The sequence below is a fragment of the Opisthocomus hoazin genome, chromosome 3 (assembly GCF_030867145.1).
Source record: "Opisthocomus hoazin isolate bOpiHoa1 chromosome 3, bOpiHoa1.hap1, whole genome shotgun sequence".
Lineage (NCBI taxonomy): Eukaryota > Metazoa > Chordata > Aves > Opisthocomiformes > Opisthocomidae > Opisthocomus > Opisthocomus hoazin.
In genome coordinates this window covers 92,886,147-92,901,590 of record NC_134416.1, presented here as the reverse complement: position 1 = coordinate 92,901,590, position 15,444 = coordinate 92,886,147, and the positions used below count along the sequence as shown (strand labels likewise).

Here is a 15,444-nt window from a genome sequence, read left to right as displayed (position 1 = left end):
CCCCCCCCCCCCCCCCCGTGACATGGTGGACCGCATCAGCATCCGATTCGGGTGCGTCATGTGGTTTCTCATGTGATGCTGGTCTCGCTGCGCTTTGGAGAGTGAGCCTTTGTGACTCTGCACTCTTGGACAGTAGCATCCAGCAACACAGGAGACTTTGGGAAGGTGGGGGGAAAGAGACACCCCCCCAAAAAAACCCAAAATCCCAGAAAAATAAAGTTAAAACCATTTATTATCGTTATTATTTGTTCTTAACTGCTTTGGCTTTTATTTTTAATTTTGGGTCTTCCCTTTTCTCCGTTCCTGCAGGCATAATGCTGCACCGTTTGGAAGAAGCAAGATTTCCTTTCCTTACAGCTCCGACGCTGCACCGCTCTCGACACAGCCTGCTCTTCCCCCCCATTTACCTGGGTAGCTGCTGCTGTTTCTGCTGCTGCTGGGGCTGCTGCAGTCTCGCTGCCTGTGCTTCGCCCCGGCTTGGCTGACTCCAAACCCAGACTCGTCTGCACATTGCTAAGGAAGAAGAGCGATGGAGCGGCGTTTTTTCTGTTGGTTCTGGAAGCAGAGGGTTGCGATGTGTGATGATTTGGGGGTTTTGTTTGGGGTGGGGGGGGGAGGAGAAAGGAGCAGTGTTAATCTAGGATGGGATGGGTGAAAGCTTAAAGAAATACTATGTAAAGCAATCCAGTGCTTGACAAGGGCATCGGGAGCAAGAATCCAGCCTCTGCTGCTCCAGAGGATTAACCTGGGGAAGCCACAGTGCTGCAGTCGGGTTTCACCTCCGCGTTGTGCTGGAGATGGATAAATAAGGTATCGGTTGTGTCTGCCTCTTCAGGCAAAGCCATGGGAGCAGGAGAGCGCGAGCGAATGCAAACGTGAAGGAAGCAGCAGTGCTACGTGCCGTTTGTCTGATTCTGTGCGTTCTCCTTGCAGAGGGAACGACATGATTAACAAAGCAATGTATGGACGGAGGGACTGGAAACCGTAGCTCGAACATGCCTGGTGCTGTCAGGGAGGGAACTGAGGAGCTTGGTGGCTGCGGCGATATCCCCAGGGAGAACCGCAGCCGCACGCTCTGTGCGTACAGATGTATGTATGTGCTTTTGTGTGCGTGTGAGCATGTATAGACATGAAAGAAAGACATTTCTGACCAATTTACAGGGGGAGTTTGTCACTTGGCTGGGTCAGGCTTGATTGCAGCTTGTATTTTCAGCTATAGCTCTGCACCCATTTCCTGACTGAGGTGGCACTTTGTGAAAACAGATGTAGGCATAATTCTTTTCAGAAATGTGAAAGCAGATCCTTTCCGCTTAACACCTTAAAGCACTGAATCTTCTGCACTGTGCCGAGAGAAACTGGGGAGGGGGGGTTCGTTTTCTCCATCCTAAAATCTTTATAAACACAGCTGTATTCAGTATGGTGAAAAATTCTATACTGTAAATAGAAACGTGATCAATCTAATCAAAATAAATGCGTCCAAGATGACTTCTAGACCAGCTGGCTACCAGAGTCATCAGATGGCTAAATGCTCAACTGAGCATTTATATTCAGCATTACTTTTATATTTTTGAATTTTTTTTTCAGAATTTCAAATTCGGCCTCTAATTAAAAAGAATTCTTCATCTACTGAAAAAAGCAAATGCTTGTATTTGGCAATAGGTTTCTCTGAAATGTACATGGATGTATTTTTTTATTGCTGAACATGCATGGGGGAGAGCGTGTTTTTAGAGCAGGTAGACTTGTCACACTACAGGCATGTTGAGTTTGGTTGGAAGCTCGGCTTGCCCAGGTCCGAACAATGTAGAAAGAGGGGAAACAAGTGCTGCGCTCAGCTAGTAAGGCTTGGCATGGCTGCTAGCAGCTGCCTACCGAGAAAGAGGGGGGATTTTTCCTCCTTTTTTTTTTTCCTTTTATACAAATCCATAGACCATAATGTCATCCTAAAATGTGTACGAGGGAATTTCCCAATAGTCGTGGTGAGCTACCCTGCAAGACGCCTGTCTGGCCCTTCCACTATTTGTTACCCAGCCCACAAAGGCAGCCCTGTGTGTTGGATTGCATTTAGCCAGCTGTTGGAGAACATTCTTCTGCCGGGGGCAAAGGAGTCTGATTACTCCCAAACTGTAGTTTTCTGTTTGCTTAAAGGAAAATAACCTTGGCAGTAAAGCAGGCTCTGCAAAGGACTTTATGCCACTCCTATACCTTTCTGAAACTGTCGTGTGCTTCTAACTCGGGTGGTTTAAAGAGAGCGAGGAGGAGGAAGAGAGACTCTTAACTCACAGCTTCAAAGCTGCAGAGACGAGCAAAATGTCAGCAGCTTGTAATTAGGAGTCCACGGTGACGTCAGCGACTGTATCTCTCCAAGAATAGCTATGTGATATGTGCCACAAAGCAAAGGAAGACAGCCATAACCTGGTTATCAAGCCTGGTTCAAACAAGACAGAGCAAAATGGATTAATGAATCTATTGTGTTCCTAAATCAGATGTGAATGGATTACACGTACAAGGATTGCTGACTTCTGCAGCAGTGAAGGCTGAATTATCAGCTTGTCAGAGGGCATGCATTCGCCGAGTGAAAGTGTGAATCCTTCAGAAAAAAAACGCAGACGAACCGTCTATCCTAGAAAATGTCTTTCCCAGCTCAGTCCTGCACAGGCGGCTGCGTTACACGGAGGCATGCTCTGAAGGGAGAGACCGGCAAGCCCCATGGAGGTGTTTAAAGGGAAGGGTGTAATTAAATACCAAGCAGGCATGTTGAAATTCTGTTCTGGCATTACAGATTTGGTACTGAAATACCGCCCCAAAGAAGGCTGTCTGGGGTCTGGTGTGGTTTCTATTAAGGCTTCTCTGGTTAAGAGCGAGGGGGAGGGAAAGGGCTTCGTGCAGCATCTTGCAGCCATGCAGAAGTCCCCAGGGCTGAGCTGGGAAGGGGGATGCACGCCACTATGTGCTCTTAAAGGCACATGCCTGGGCCCTGCCAGCAGCTTTCTGACCTCTTTTCTGACTTATTTTTAGGTCTGTGCAGGCAACTCGGCAGCGCTGAAGCAGTGAGATTGCAGGGGGGGCTTCATCTGCTCCGACTGGCCTTCCTCCGCGTTGTGCTTGGGAGAGGTTTCCAGGGCGTTGATCAACGCCCCTCCACAATATTCAGCGTGCGTGTGTGTCAGTGTTCATGCCGCCCAACTGCCAGAAGCCTGGCGTGGTTCCCTGCTCCCAGCAGAAGTCGGTCGCAGTTCAGATCTGTTTATGTCGCTCTTTAATTTACCAGGGTAGGTAGATTGCATTATGCAAACAGTGGGGTGGGTGGTGTTTTTTTTTTTTGGAGGGGGCTGTGAACACAAATTTGTAGGAGGAGATGACTCTGTATATTAAACCAATAGCTCTTTGAATTGTGTGTAATATAATTTAAATATACTTGCTTTAATTAATGGAAGTTTACAAAAGCTGGCATTGTCTGAGGCTGTTTAATTTACATCTTGGGCTTAGTCAATGAGCATAACCTGGCTGATTAGAAAAGCGTATTCTGCGCAGCCAGCAGGGTGAAAGACATTATTTTATTTGTGTTAGTTCAAACAGCTGGTCATTAATGCAGGCCCCATCTCCAGAGTGAAGTGCTAGTGGACATGAATGGCTGCCTGATTAATGCTGCCCCTCGACGGGTCCTTCCTCCAGCAGCGCAGCAGAATAATGCGGCGTGATTTGATTGCGCCCTAACAGGGTAGTGTGTCATTGTGTCACCCAGCAATCGAGGTTATTATGGGGCAGGGCAGACAGACGGGACAGTGGGGTTACTAGACCGTGGCATTTTTAGAAATGCAGGCCTGACCTACTTAGAGTTATTCTTGCTGGCTGGCAGCTGCCTCGTGCAGGGTTCCCCGGATAGGCTGCGGCTGTTGCTAGGGGGAATTAGCATGAATTTTTCCACATACAGACTCGGTGATTGAATGATAAAAGCTGACTGGAATTAAAGAGATTCGGTTCAGTATTATGCAGATTTATCTTCCTCATTTTTTTTTCCCCTCTCTCCAATGCACAAAAAGGAGCAGAAGGCAGTTGGTTTCCATTTATTTTTGACCTATTTTTTTTTCCATGGGAGGGCAGGACTGTTGTGAATTTTTGATCATCGTTTACTATTTAAGCCGTTGAAATGATACGACAGTGGACATGCATCTTTAATGTATGGGAGATTGAAATGCTGTCTTTTTGGAAGGGAATGAAATGCATATATTCTGCGTTCTGGTCAGACTGCCGCCTCTTTCTATTTGAAGCTATGTCAGATTGCCTCGTCTGGAAAGGGGAAACATATACCAGGCTTTATTGCATAACATTACTCTTGGTTATTTTTAGCTATCTGTACTTCACAAAATTAGTCCTATGTTTATGTTGGTGGATGAAATTAATCCCTGGACTATGTCTCCTACATGCAGAGACAGACGCCCAGGGTATGCTGCAGTGTTGTATGTTCATCTGAAAAGGTGTTTACACACTACAGACATATCAACACCACATAGCTAGCAGAGAGCTGATGCCTGGCCTGTAATCAGCTCAGTTAGAGAATCTCTTCTGGATTTTGGAGTATTTTTCAGGCTTTGGTTTGAAAGCTGAGCTCTCTAGATGGACCTTTTTTGTTTATCTATGTCTGCCTAGAATAGCATTATCTTTTCAGAGAACTCCGTGCTCCCTCAGGAAGCAAATAAAAACAATACTCAGTGAAAAATCCTTTGATGTAATTATGAATATTTCCTTTGTTATTATCAGTAATTGTAGAAGATCTTTGTTTAAACCACAATTCCCCTCTGTGTGATCCTTTACCATGCAAAGAAGTTACAGTTTAGTGCTTATAATTTTAAATTAATTTTTCATGGCAAAACCTCATGGTGCCACACTCACAGAACTGGGAATTTTCAAAGTAAGAGGCAATTGCGAATGGGGGAGAGGGACCCAAAGGTCTTTGGAATTGCAAAACAAAATAATGTGACCTGGTGCTGAAAAGCAGTGAGCTCCTTTGTGTCTGAAATGGTTTCATTTGAAATATGTGGATGAACAAAATACCTTTTAGAGGGATGTGAGAAGCCTGCATGTCTGTCTGGGTGGCCAGCAGCTTCCCTGGATGCAGAGCTCCCCTGCCTTGGCCGCTGGAGTTTCTCAGGAAGGTATGAAGAGGAAGCAACTGGAAATGAAGACGAGCATTTGAAGGCATTTTGTGGCCGAGGCAAAGCATTAAGTTCCTACAGTAGTGAATTTCCAATGTCTCTTTCCTGGCCTTCTTTCATTACTGAAACTCACACCATTTCCTTCTCTGCTCCTTCCCGACGGTCCTGTGAAGTGACCGTTTGTTAGTGAAAGTGAGGAGAGGCACTATTTGATGCCCAGTATTTGTGTTCTCCTTGGCTGTCCCTAGAGGTGACTCCAGAAAGTGAAACTGCAGTTTTGCTCCTACTTCCCTTAGCAATATTCTCTTGATCAAAGCTTGATCTCTTGATTCGCTTTCCTGCGGGATGCTGTCAGTGGCTGTGGCTTCCTACCTGGGCTGTGGTTTTCACATCAGTCTTCCCAGTTTATCTCAATGTTGTGTTATCTGCTCAGCTTCTGCACAGTTGCTGTCCCCATAAGGAACAAGTTCAAGTGATCAGAGGACAGGGTTGGAGCTTGGCCGGGTTCAGTCCATCCCAGTGCCTCCTTTGTGGCTCGTACCCAGGTGAGCAGCCCCTTTGTTAACAGAAGGGAAGTACTGGCATGGAACTCCCTTCCTTATGGGAGGAAAAGCCAACATCGCTTTTGGGATGCTAGGCAACAGCCAACCTTTGTGTGCAATGGTCTGTTGAGGTTCTTACCCTCATTGGTTGTAGCCTGTTGTAGTTTTATCCAATTCACCTGGGTTATTAGCTAACTTGGACTTCAGCAAACCAAAATGAGCATGCAATATTATACTAATTTCAGCAGAAACCTATTTGCTAGAAAAACTATGTGAGTGTTGTCTTATTTTGGTATATTCCTGTTAAGAAAGAGGGACTCCAAAGAAAAGCAACAAACAGCATAAAGAGTATACTCTGTGGAAAAAAGCTGTATGCTTGATGTTTTTTGGGATTTCAGCGCAGTAAACATTTATAACAAACATCAAATCAGACAGTTTAACAAACCACCGAGTGATATATTAAATATAAAAAATGTAGTGCACCAGAAATTTTACTCAACATTAGGTTACTTTTCTGAACGTCTCTTTAATGAGAATTGTTCAAAATAAATGAATGTGTGAATAATCTGATCATAATGCTTTGGGTAATTACAAGCAGCAGAAATGTGAAGTTAATGAAACAAAACCAAAATCTGAGCTCTGTCTGTATGTATAAAGCATAAGAAACAGGACGCCAGAGGAGTTCAAAATATATTTCTGCCTTGAAAATACTGTCAGTTGTGCACATTCCTTTGAAAAAACATGTTATTCATTTTCTGATGAGCTCCTCTGAGTTTTCTATTGTTGCAGCAACTTACACCTCCTACCTGGAAGTTCCTCACCTACAAAAGATTGTCTTGTATTGTTCAATGTTCTTGTACCATGACCTCTCCTGTGAGCTATGAAGGATCTGTTATGCTGCATTTCATGCTCTAGGGTGGCTGAGCAAGTTTTGATTTACTGGTAGCATATGCAGGCCATAATTTCTACTTTTATTTCTAGCTAAAGACCCAGAATCCTGCCTCCATTTGCAGCCGTGAGGTGGCTGTGCTGCTTGGTGTATTCCTGACCTTGAAGCCTTGGTTGGTCATGGATTTGTTGCGCATTTTGCGATATCATTGCAATTTTGTTTTTCTGAAAATGATCAGAGGCTTCACAGGATATAGAGCGGCACATCTAGATTCCCGTGAAGGGATTACAGCCACTGGGAGTGTGTTGACTCCCAGTCTTCACCTCCTGCCAGGGCCGTAAAGATCAGTTCTTCTGCAGCAAATGTGTTTCAGTTCTGCTTTCAAACCAAAAGTAAGAAGAATTGTATTATATTTCTTAAAAGATTGGCAGTTGGCATATTCCTTTTTATTGCAGTACAGTAGGGAATACAAATGTTTTACAAATAAAAATAACCCTTACAATATATTTTTATGTGATCCATTAACACGGAAACAAATTCTGTAACATACTACCAGCCGCCAGGAGCGGTGGTGTTGTGGCTCCCACATCCATGCTTTTCCTGCATCCACAGGTATGTGTGTCTATATGTTCAGAGATGCTGTATACATGTAGTGTGCATGAATGTGTATACAAGATACAAGCATAACTTACACAAATACAGCACTGAAGCATATAGTATGTAATCACAGTTGCCTCAGGGTAGTACCAAAACCTGTGCCTCTGGATGCGTGATGCTGGTTTCTGTATGATGAAAAGTGGCTTGTCATAAAATTCATGCAATTCTGGCAGTAGCATAACCACTGTGTTAATTCTGTCATCCCAGTCACCACCGGCAACCACAAAAAAATCACGATACTGTGTAATATAAAGGTAACAAGAAGGATAGTGTGATGAAAAGTAGGGTATATCTAGATAGATAGGATTCAATAACAACTCATTCCCTTTTTGTAGTCAATAGCAGCGTAAAACAAAATGCATAGTGGGCTGTTTAAGAGGGAGATGTATATTTTATATTATCGTTAATTCTTCCTTCCCGCTTTTAGGCCACACCTACTTCAAAAGTGTATCCAGACTCAGATCTTGACAGAGATCGTGACCCTGTTGAAACCAATGGCTGTTTTATCCTGGAATTCAGTGGAGCCGGGCTTTCATCTCTGATATTTTCTCCTGAACACGTCTTTTTTTGTGTTCTTGCTCCAAAGTGTAGTGTTTCTATTTCTGCTTTTTTATTTCTCCTCTGTTCTCTGAAAATGGTTTGAAAGCTTACTTTTTTGAGCAACATACTATACATTTGCTCTTGAGTCAGAGAAAATGTGGGTAAATAGCATTTCACTGCCAAGCAGGTAAGGCTGAGTTGTGGTTAGTCTCCATAGGTATGTTTTTCCGTATACTTCTGCTTTCATCATAAAATGCCTTTACTTTTGATGAAATGGAACAAGTGAAAAAAACAAATATGCCAGGAAGAATCTGATCTCTAACAGGCTGAAGAAACAGATAATGAGATGGCTCGTGTCTTGACCTACAAAGCTAAGGCTCATAGAAATGTAGAGGGAGGCAGAACACAATGATCTTTAAAAAGAAATGCTTTCTAGCTCTCTAGCGACTTACGCTGTTATCATCGTTGAAGTTAATGGTGGATTCCTTTTTCTTTTTCTGACGCTTCAGTGTTGCATAAACAGTACTCACACCAATCATCAGTGAAGTTGATCTGGAGGCAGGTATACCACTGTTGTGGCTGGATTTACCATTTTTTAATTTGTTTTATGCAGACACAGTAATTAGGCTTTTCAGAGGTCAAATTTTTTTTGAAATGTCAAGGTTGGAGGCATTTGGAATAATAGCAGTTCTAGAGGACAGTGGCGACAGATTTTGTGTAGTATTTATGTCATTCAGAAAGAATGTGAAATGGAGGAGGTAGGGCATTTTGCTGCATGCTTGGTGTGGTTATGCTTGAAACAAATGGCTGATGAATCTCAGTTTAGATCTCCTGTTCATGACCTCTGATGATGGCAACGTATTGTAGCTCTCACCTGCAATTCCTGTGTGTATGCACAGGCACACATACGCACCGTTTTAGCTGAGCTAAAACTGCCAGTGAAGTCATCTTCGCATTACTCCTTTGAAACCCAAACCTACAGTTGTTTACAACTTGCAAGTTCTGCTCTTTCCCCCCATGCCGCCCCTTTCCAATGGTTGGTAAGATTATGTCCCTTCGTGAGTTTTGTGGATACATCCTTTTCATGGAGCAGCAGAAATTCCAATGCACTCCAGTGCCCTGTTTGCTCTGTCACAGCCAGTTGATCTTGTTTCCATCAAGTGTTTTCTGTTAACAGCCAGGGAGCAGCACACTTGTCTTCGCATTGGACTTTTGATTTCTTGGCATAATACTCACTGTTCCCAACATTTATGTGATTGTGAAGGGATACTTGTACACGTGAAAAATAGCCTCCTATGATGCCTGCATTTGTAGTGTCAGTTCATATTTGATATGAGTTTAGCTGAAGATGAGATGTGAAGATTAAGCACTGCCCTCTGAAACATTTTCCCTTGTTTTGTGAGAGCAACCTCATTTCTTTTAGAAGAAGCAAGTGAATGGCAGGTCAAGGGCCCCAAACGGACAGATGATATTTGATTTCACAAATCAGGTATTTACGTTAGGAGATGTTCCTAAGAAGTAGGACAGGGAACTAATGCTGTGCAGATCATCTTGTTTTCAACAGTAGATCATCTGAAATCAGAGCTCTGAGACTGAGCAAAAGTCTGGTACTGGCGGAGCCGTCAGTGAGCTGGACTGACTTGGGCACAGCGCCTGCTTGCACAACTCTCCAAAGGGATTCTCTGGAGTTGCAAGTGCTGCCAATAGTTTGTTGTCATCTTTGCTCAGCCCAGCTGACGCTCTTTTCAGTTCAGTGGTAATTGTAAGGAGAGGTAATACCCTTTATTTAAGCCAGCTCTCTCCCATAAACCTTGGCTTCTTGATAGCCTTAGGTAGTCCTGGCTGCCTCACATTAATGTAGAACTTAATAGGAGTTTGGAGGGTGCAAAAAAATTGGAAGGTGGCCAAGGATTTTGGAACAGCAGCGTTCTGTAGTGGAAGGTTTCTAGATGGGTTGGTCATTTCTGTTGCAGAGAAAGTTAGAATAAATGCAAGGTAGTGCAGTTTTGGCTGTACTCCAGTGCTGCATCATGATGGAGAGCAACAAATTCAATTGAAACTCTAGGCTTGCCACAATCGCTTGCTTGCAACACTGCAAATCACATCAGGAGGAGAACAAAACAAAACAAAAAAGAGCCCTGTTTTCTCCAGGACAAAAAGCTTTTTAATAAATGTAGTTTTACGGGTTTTGTTTCAGCCTTGAAGAGTCAGCTCAACGCTCCCATGTATGTTTATGATGTATACAACAGGAACTCAGCATGTATTCACTGGTATTTATTTTAATGTTTTGTATTACTGAGACATTTTTAGCACCCCAATCTTTATATTGTAGGTCGAAAAGCGGACATAAGCAATCGGAACACTGTACATGTGATTTCTCCTGAAAAATATTTCTATTTAAGTCTTTATGCCAGCATACTTCGACATACAGGCAGATCTGGAAAACTTTGGGAGAAAATAAATCATCTGACAGTAAATCACAAAGAACTGGTGTATTATTGGAGAAAAGTCATTCCATAATGTGACCCTTTTTTTAAAAATTATTTTGGTGGTTACAGTTGGTGAGGCTGAATGAAAAGAACTGAGCATAGTCATAAATGCAAATCAGTAATGAGTGTCCCTGTGGAACAGAGAAGTCCCACAAAAGCAGTATCCTGATTATTTCCTAGAGTGAAAGGAGAAGTCTTTTTCAAATAGAATTCTGTTATTATTTGTGAAAGTTATGGTTTTCTATGTAAAACTTGTTCTTTTGGTGGAAAGTGTATATTTTTGTTATACGCTTTTAGGCCAAAGTTGTATGGTCAGAATTCAGAAGCTGGCAAGTAATGCCCATATGAATGAGAAACTGGTGATAGAAGTGAAATGTATTTTTGGGGTAGTTTCGCAACAGTGTGTCTTATTCATGACGCATGTATGCAATTTTACTTTTCTGAACGTAGGCAAAAATCGTCAGAGCACTGTTTGCTTGTTTTCCAGAAATACCCTAAACAGGCATAACTACAAGTGATGTTCAAAAGAAGCTCCATCTTTCCAATGCCACTTTCGTCTTTGCTCTCACATGCTTTTTGCTTGCTTTGTCTGAAATTATCTTACTCCATGGGTCTATGACCAGGAAAAAAACCCTCTCTGTTCATCCACTTGATTTGGTTCTGCACAGGCCCCAAGCAGTTTACATCTTGGGATGTCACGCCTATTGTGTGCAAATGCTTTTAAACATTTGGTTCCCCTTGTCGTTGAGCCATAAGGACTTAACATACGTGCTGGCATTTATGAGGTCTGTGATTATTTCTAGATTCTAGATGGTACCCACGCCTTCCTGCTAGCCACTGGAATATAGATCATATTCAAGCACACATATAAGCATTTTTTTTGGAAAGGATGAAATGGGTTTTTGTCACCCCTTAATCATGTGTTAAAGGGTAGAAAATGCAGGTTTTTTCCTCTGTGAGGTGGATGAACATCAGAGATTCTTCTCTCTCTTTGGGTCCGACAACCCTGCTTTGAAATGTCTTTTAAAGAGATGAAAAAGGTGTAGTTGTAGCTTTAAATCCATGAACTTTGCACACTGCTGAAATAAATGGTTCTCTCTTTTGTTCTGGGGTCCAGGTTGAGATAGTACACAGAAGTAAAAAAATATATATGTCTTCTATTTTATTGTCTCCTGACTTTTCCCCCCTCATTTTAATTTTTTTTTTTTTCAGTCTGGAAAGAAAAGTATGCCGAAATATCCCAGTGTATTGATGTATGAAATCAAAGAAGTTGCTCAGTCTTATGATCCAGACACTGTGCCCTTTGACAGGGTTAGCATAAAAAGAAACATACTGGAAAACACACACCGAAGTATGAAAAATTCCTTAAATTCAGGGTGTGTTCACACAAAGTGAAATTTCTACAGTGTGGAAAGCATTAAACCTGATCCAGAAAAAATGCGTGGTGCCCCAGCCATGGAGATGCGAATCTCTTTAATCCACACAAGCATTAGAAAAATCTGAAACATGTGGAAGTTCAAAAGCTGCAAAGCCGTTACATGACTTCTTATTCATTTCTCAAATATTGTAACTTTCTATTGAACTGTGAAAAGGCTTTTCTTGTATTTTTTTGCTTTTCATAAGCAATAGGTGTTACTAATAATGGTATTGCACATTGTAAAGCTGAAAGTGAGTTTCACTTGGTCATATCTACTTGGATGTGAATTCTTGATTTATTTTAGAGCATTTATGTAGCATTTCAGTAGTTGGTAATGTGCACCTTTTCAGCACTTGCTGTTAGGGAGGGGGGAAAGAGTAAGACGGAGTACAATTTTTAATTTTTTTTTTAGGATTCCAATCAATTTCACAGTAAGTTTAGAAGTATTTTTAATGACTAGCTCTAGTTTTGCGTGAAGGCTGTTTATCTGTGTGTGCACTAATTAAAATAAAAAACAACCCCTTACAAAACCAAAACCAAAGCAACACAAAATATCTTTATTCAGCTTATCTTTACAGCTCTGAAATACACAAAGAGGACCTTTAAGTCTGGTGAAAACTTCCTTCAGATAAAATGGTAAGTTACTATTTGTAAAGGGACAGACCTGCCTGGTAACGGAAATGCTCAGCCCTAGGATTTCCCACTGTCAATAGCCCTCTAAAGCCCAGATATGCCACATCACTCAGGACAAGACAGTCCAGGCTGTCCTTGTGCTGCCACAGGAACCAAACATCCTGCAGAGGCTTGGGCAGCCTGGCAGATCTGGCTTTCTCTCTGAGAGTATTAATTCGTTTCTCATCTGCAAGTGTAGTCTCCTAAGCCTAGTTGTAGGCTTATTTTTGATACCTTTGCCCTTGCTGTGGTCAGTTATAGCAGCCCTCAAGTTTTCACATAGCTGTCTCTTGCTATGGTATGAGTCACGCTTTAGGCTGTTTGCTCCAATGAAGTTCTTGTGGAGATAAAGTTGCTGGGAAGGGGAGGTACCATGTGTCTAATGGTTTTGTTCTACGAGCTGCCAGGGACATAGTGTTACACTGCAACGTCTGAAACAAAAGAAGATCTTAATATATAGTGTAACAGGATTTCTTAAGGACAGGAAGAAAAGAAAGTTTTGAATTGAATTGCCACAAATGACAACAAAGAGTTGGAGTTGGTTTCTAAAATGACATGCAACTGCAGAATCTGACAAAGAGACTCCCATAAAAGTCATTCCCAGAAAAAATGTCTTCTACTCTTAAAAAGACAGGGAGAGGTCTGTTTTCCACACAAAAATAGTTGGCAACCTGACTTTCACTGACTTGCCAAAAGATGTATCAGAAGATTCGAGGTAATCCACGAATTTCTGAGGTGGCGAAGCAGAAAAGTGCAAGTACCCTGTGGGCTGGAGATGAGGGTGACTGTAGGAGCAGAGGGGAACATCAGCTGAGAACTCTGGGATCTCTCGAGGAGACCGTATTCTCGAGCAGTGCTCATCATTTAGAGTTACAAAACCTAAACGGAACAAATGTCTCAAACCTGTGCCAAGACCCAAAGAGTTTGAAGGTAAACATAAGATAAGGATTAGCTGTAGTCATTCTGTCGTTTGCTGCCAAGACCTCACCGCACAACAAAGGACTATTGATCAAAAAGGTCACTTAGAAGAGGGCAGGGTTTGAAGAAACTGAATTAATAATAAAAAAAAAAAAGCCCAAACAAGGCAAATGCAAAAATAGTAACTCAGAGATGGAGTTCTGCTCATCAGGCATTTCTTACACGCATTCTTTTACTTGTCTGTGCAAATACAGTTAATATCTATAATTCTCTTGGTTTGTGCAGTGACATCCCCCTGTAGTCTCCAGAGCTTGAAATGGCGAGTAGTTACATGTGTCCCTCTAAATAAAATGGAAAAGGTGGCAAAAGAAAACATGGTGCTGTGCTTGGCTTTTTGACTTGATGCTGTTCTATTCTTCGTGTCTGGCAGGGACACTTAAGGTTTCACACACACATGATAGTAGCCAGTGGCTACTGACTTACTACTCTTGTATTTAGGCCTTCACGTGGTAGCAGCAGCTGCTAAGGGATATGATCTGAATAATTTGCCATTATCTTGATCTTCACCAAAAAGGCTTCCCTCCTTGCCCTGCCCTGTGGCTGGGGGAAAGGGGAATAATGCTTTGTGGCTGGGTTCGATCTGCAAGTTGTCAGCCTCTCGTGTCCTGAAAAATTTTAGAAAAGGACATTTTACTCTTGTGAGGCTGCTGTAAAAAGTTTCTAAAATACAGAGATTCTAGTGTCATCTGCAGATGACAATCTGCTAAATGTGTTTGTGTTTTGGGGGCAAGCGGAAAAAGAACATTCCCCGTGAATGACAAGTGCCAATCTCATAATGTCATATTACCATTATGGATGAATAAAGAAAAAGGCCCATTATGTTATATCTAACTAGAAAGAAACCTAACAAAGAAATACACTGTGCTGTTAGTGAGAGGAAGGACGGACTTGTGGGTAGGGCCCAGGGAGATGTTGGTTCAGATTTCTGGCTCTGCAAGAGACTTCCTCTGTGACCCTGGGCAACTCGCGTACTGCTGTGCTTCAAAACGGCGGCAGCACCCAGACCGGGAGAGAGGTTTCCTAGAGAGAGAAGTTCCCATTTAGGCACTCAAATGGGTGCCTAAGTGGCCAGATCTTCAAGATGGGCAAAGAGGTCTTTTGAAAATCTACAATAAAAGTAGGAACGACAAGTCTTGGAACCTTTTTTTCCTTCTTTTTTTCCCCACTTTTCTTCATTTTCTTCTCTTTTTCCTGTGAAAGTCTGGCTCTGATGCTACTTATTGAGCATTTGAGAATCTGATCCTTGACCTCCCTTGGGATTCTGACTCTTAGTCATCTTAAGGCACGGTTTCCCAGCTGAAAATGGAGATAACAATGCATCCTTTTTCTTACTGTCTGCCAGTGTTGTCTGTTTAGACACCGAGGGGGAGGGACTGCCTTCTACAATATACAGGTTTTTGACCCCAATCTTTGAGACCTATTGGGAGAAAAGGGGACTTTAGACCTCAGTGTGATGTAAGGGAACACCTAAATAAAGGTAAAAGCAGTGATTTTGAATAAGTGATGAAGTCAGCTCAGTGGTATTAAAACTGGGTTTGCTCGTTATAGAAAGAGAAGACAATTTGGGTCAGAGTCAAGATTTCTTCAAGACTTGGGAATGTTGAGATCCAGACTTGTGGGTTAAACACATCTCTACCCAGAGTTAGATTAGAGTCTGTGTTGAAGTATGTTTTCAATTAGAGTATGTTAGAAAAGTAAAGCTGAAATTTATCTTAAGTTGTCACAGTGCTTCAAAGCATGGGCTTTTCCTCTCTCTAAGTCCTTGAACAAATGCAGGATGTGTTGAGGAAAAACTGTTTCCAATTAAGTTGATGCATTCTGTTCTTTAATGTTTCAGGACTTCAAGTTTAAGTCAAAGAAAAATCCTGTAGCCAGAGTTCAAAAGGATGATTCAGATGAAATTGCCTGGAAAGCAGTCCTTTGCCTGAATTTCTGTGGCTGCGCCATGTCGGGTCCTCAGATAGCACAGGGTGACACATAGCCATGAACTTCACTGAAACTCTGCTGACTGGCTGGGGACACAGCTCTGCTCTGTGTCAGGTCGCTGGATATGTAAGAGGTGCTTAAAGCATATGGGTTCAGGGAAATGAAAGTGATTTCTCTGTTA

The 15,444-nt window shown here is 42.3% G+C and overlaps 1 long non-coding RNA gene across 1 annotated transcript; it reads left to right on the top strand.

The window, feature by feature from the left end:
- The first annotated feature begins 101 nt into the window (after nucleotides 1-101).
- Nucleotides 102-13,717, top strand: LOC142360895 (uncharacterized). The gene is made up of 3 exons (XR_012763530.1): nucleotides 102-165; nucleotides 310-548; nucleotides 934-13,717. It is a non-coding gene; the product is annotated as an uncharacterized LOC142360895 (long non-coding RNA).
- The last annotated feature ends 1,727 nt before the right edge of the window (nucleotides 13,718-15,444 follow it).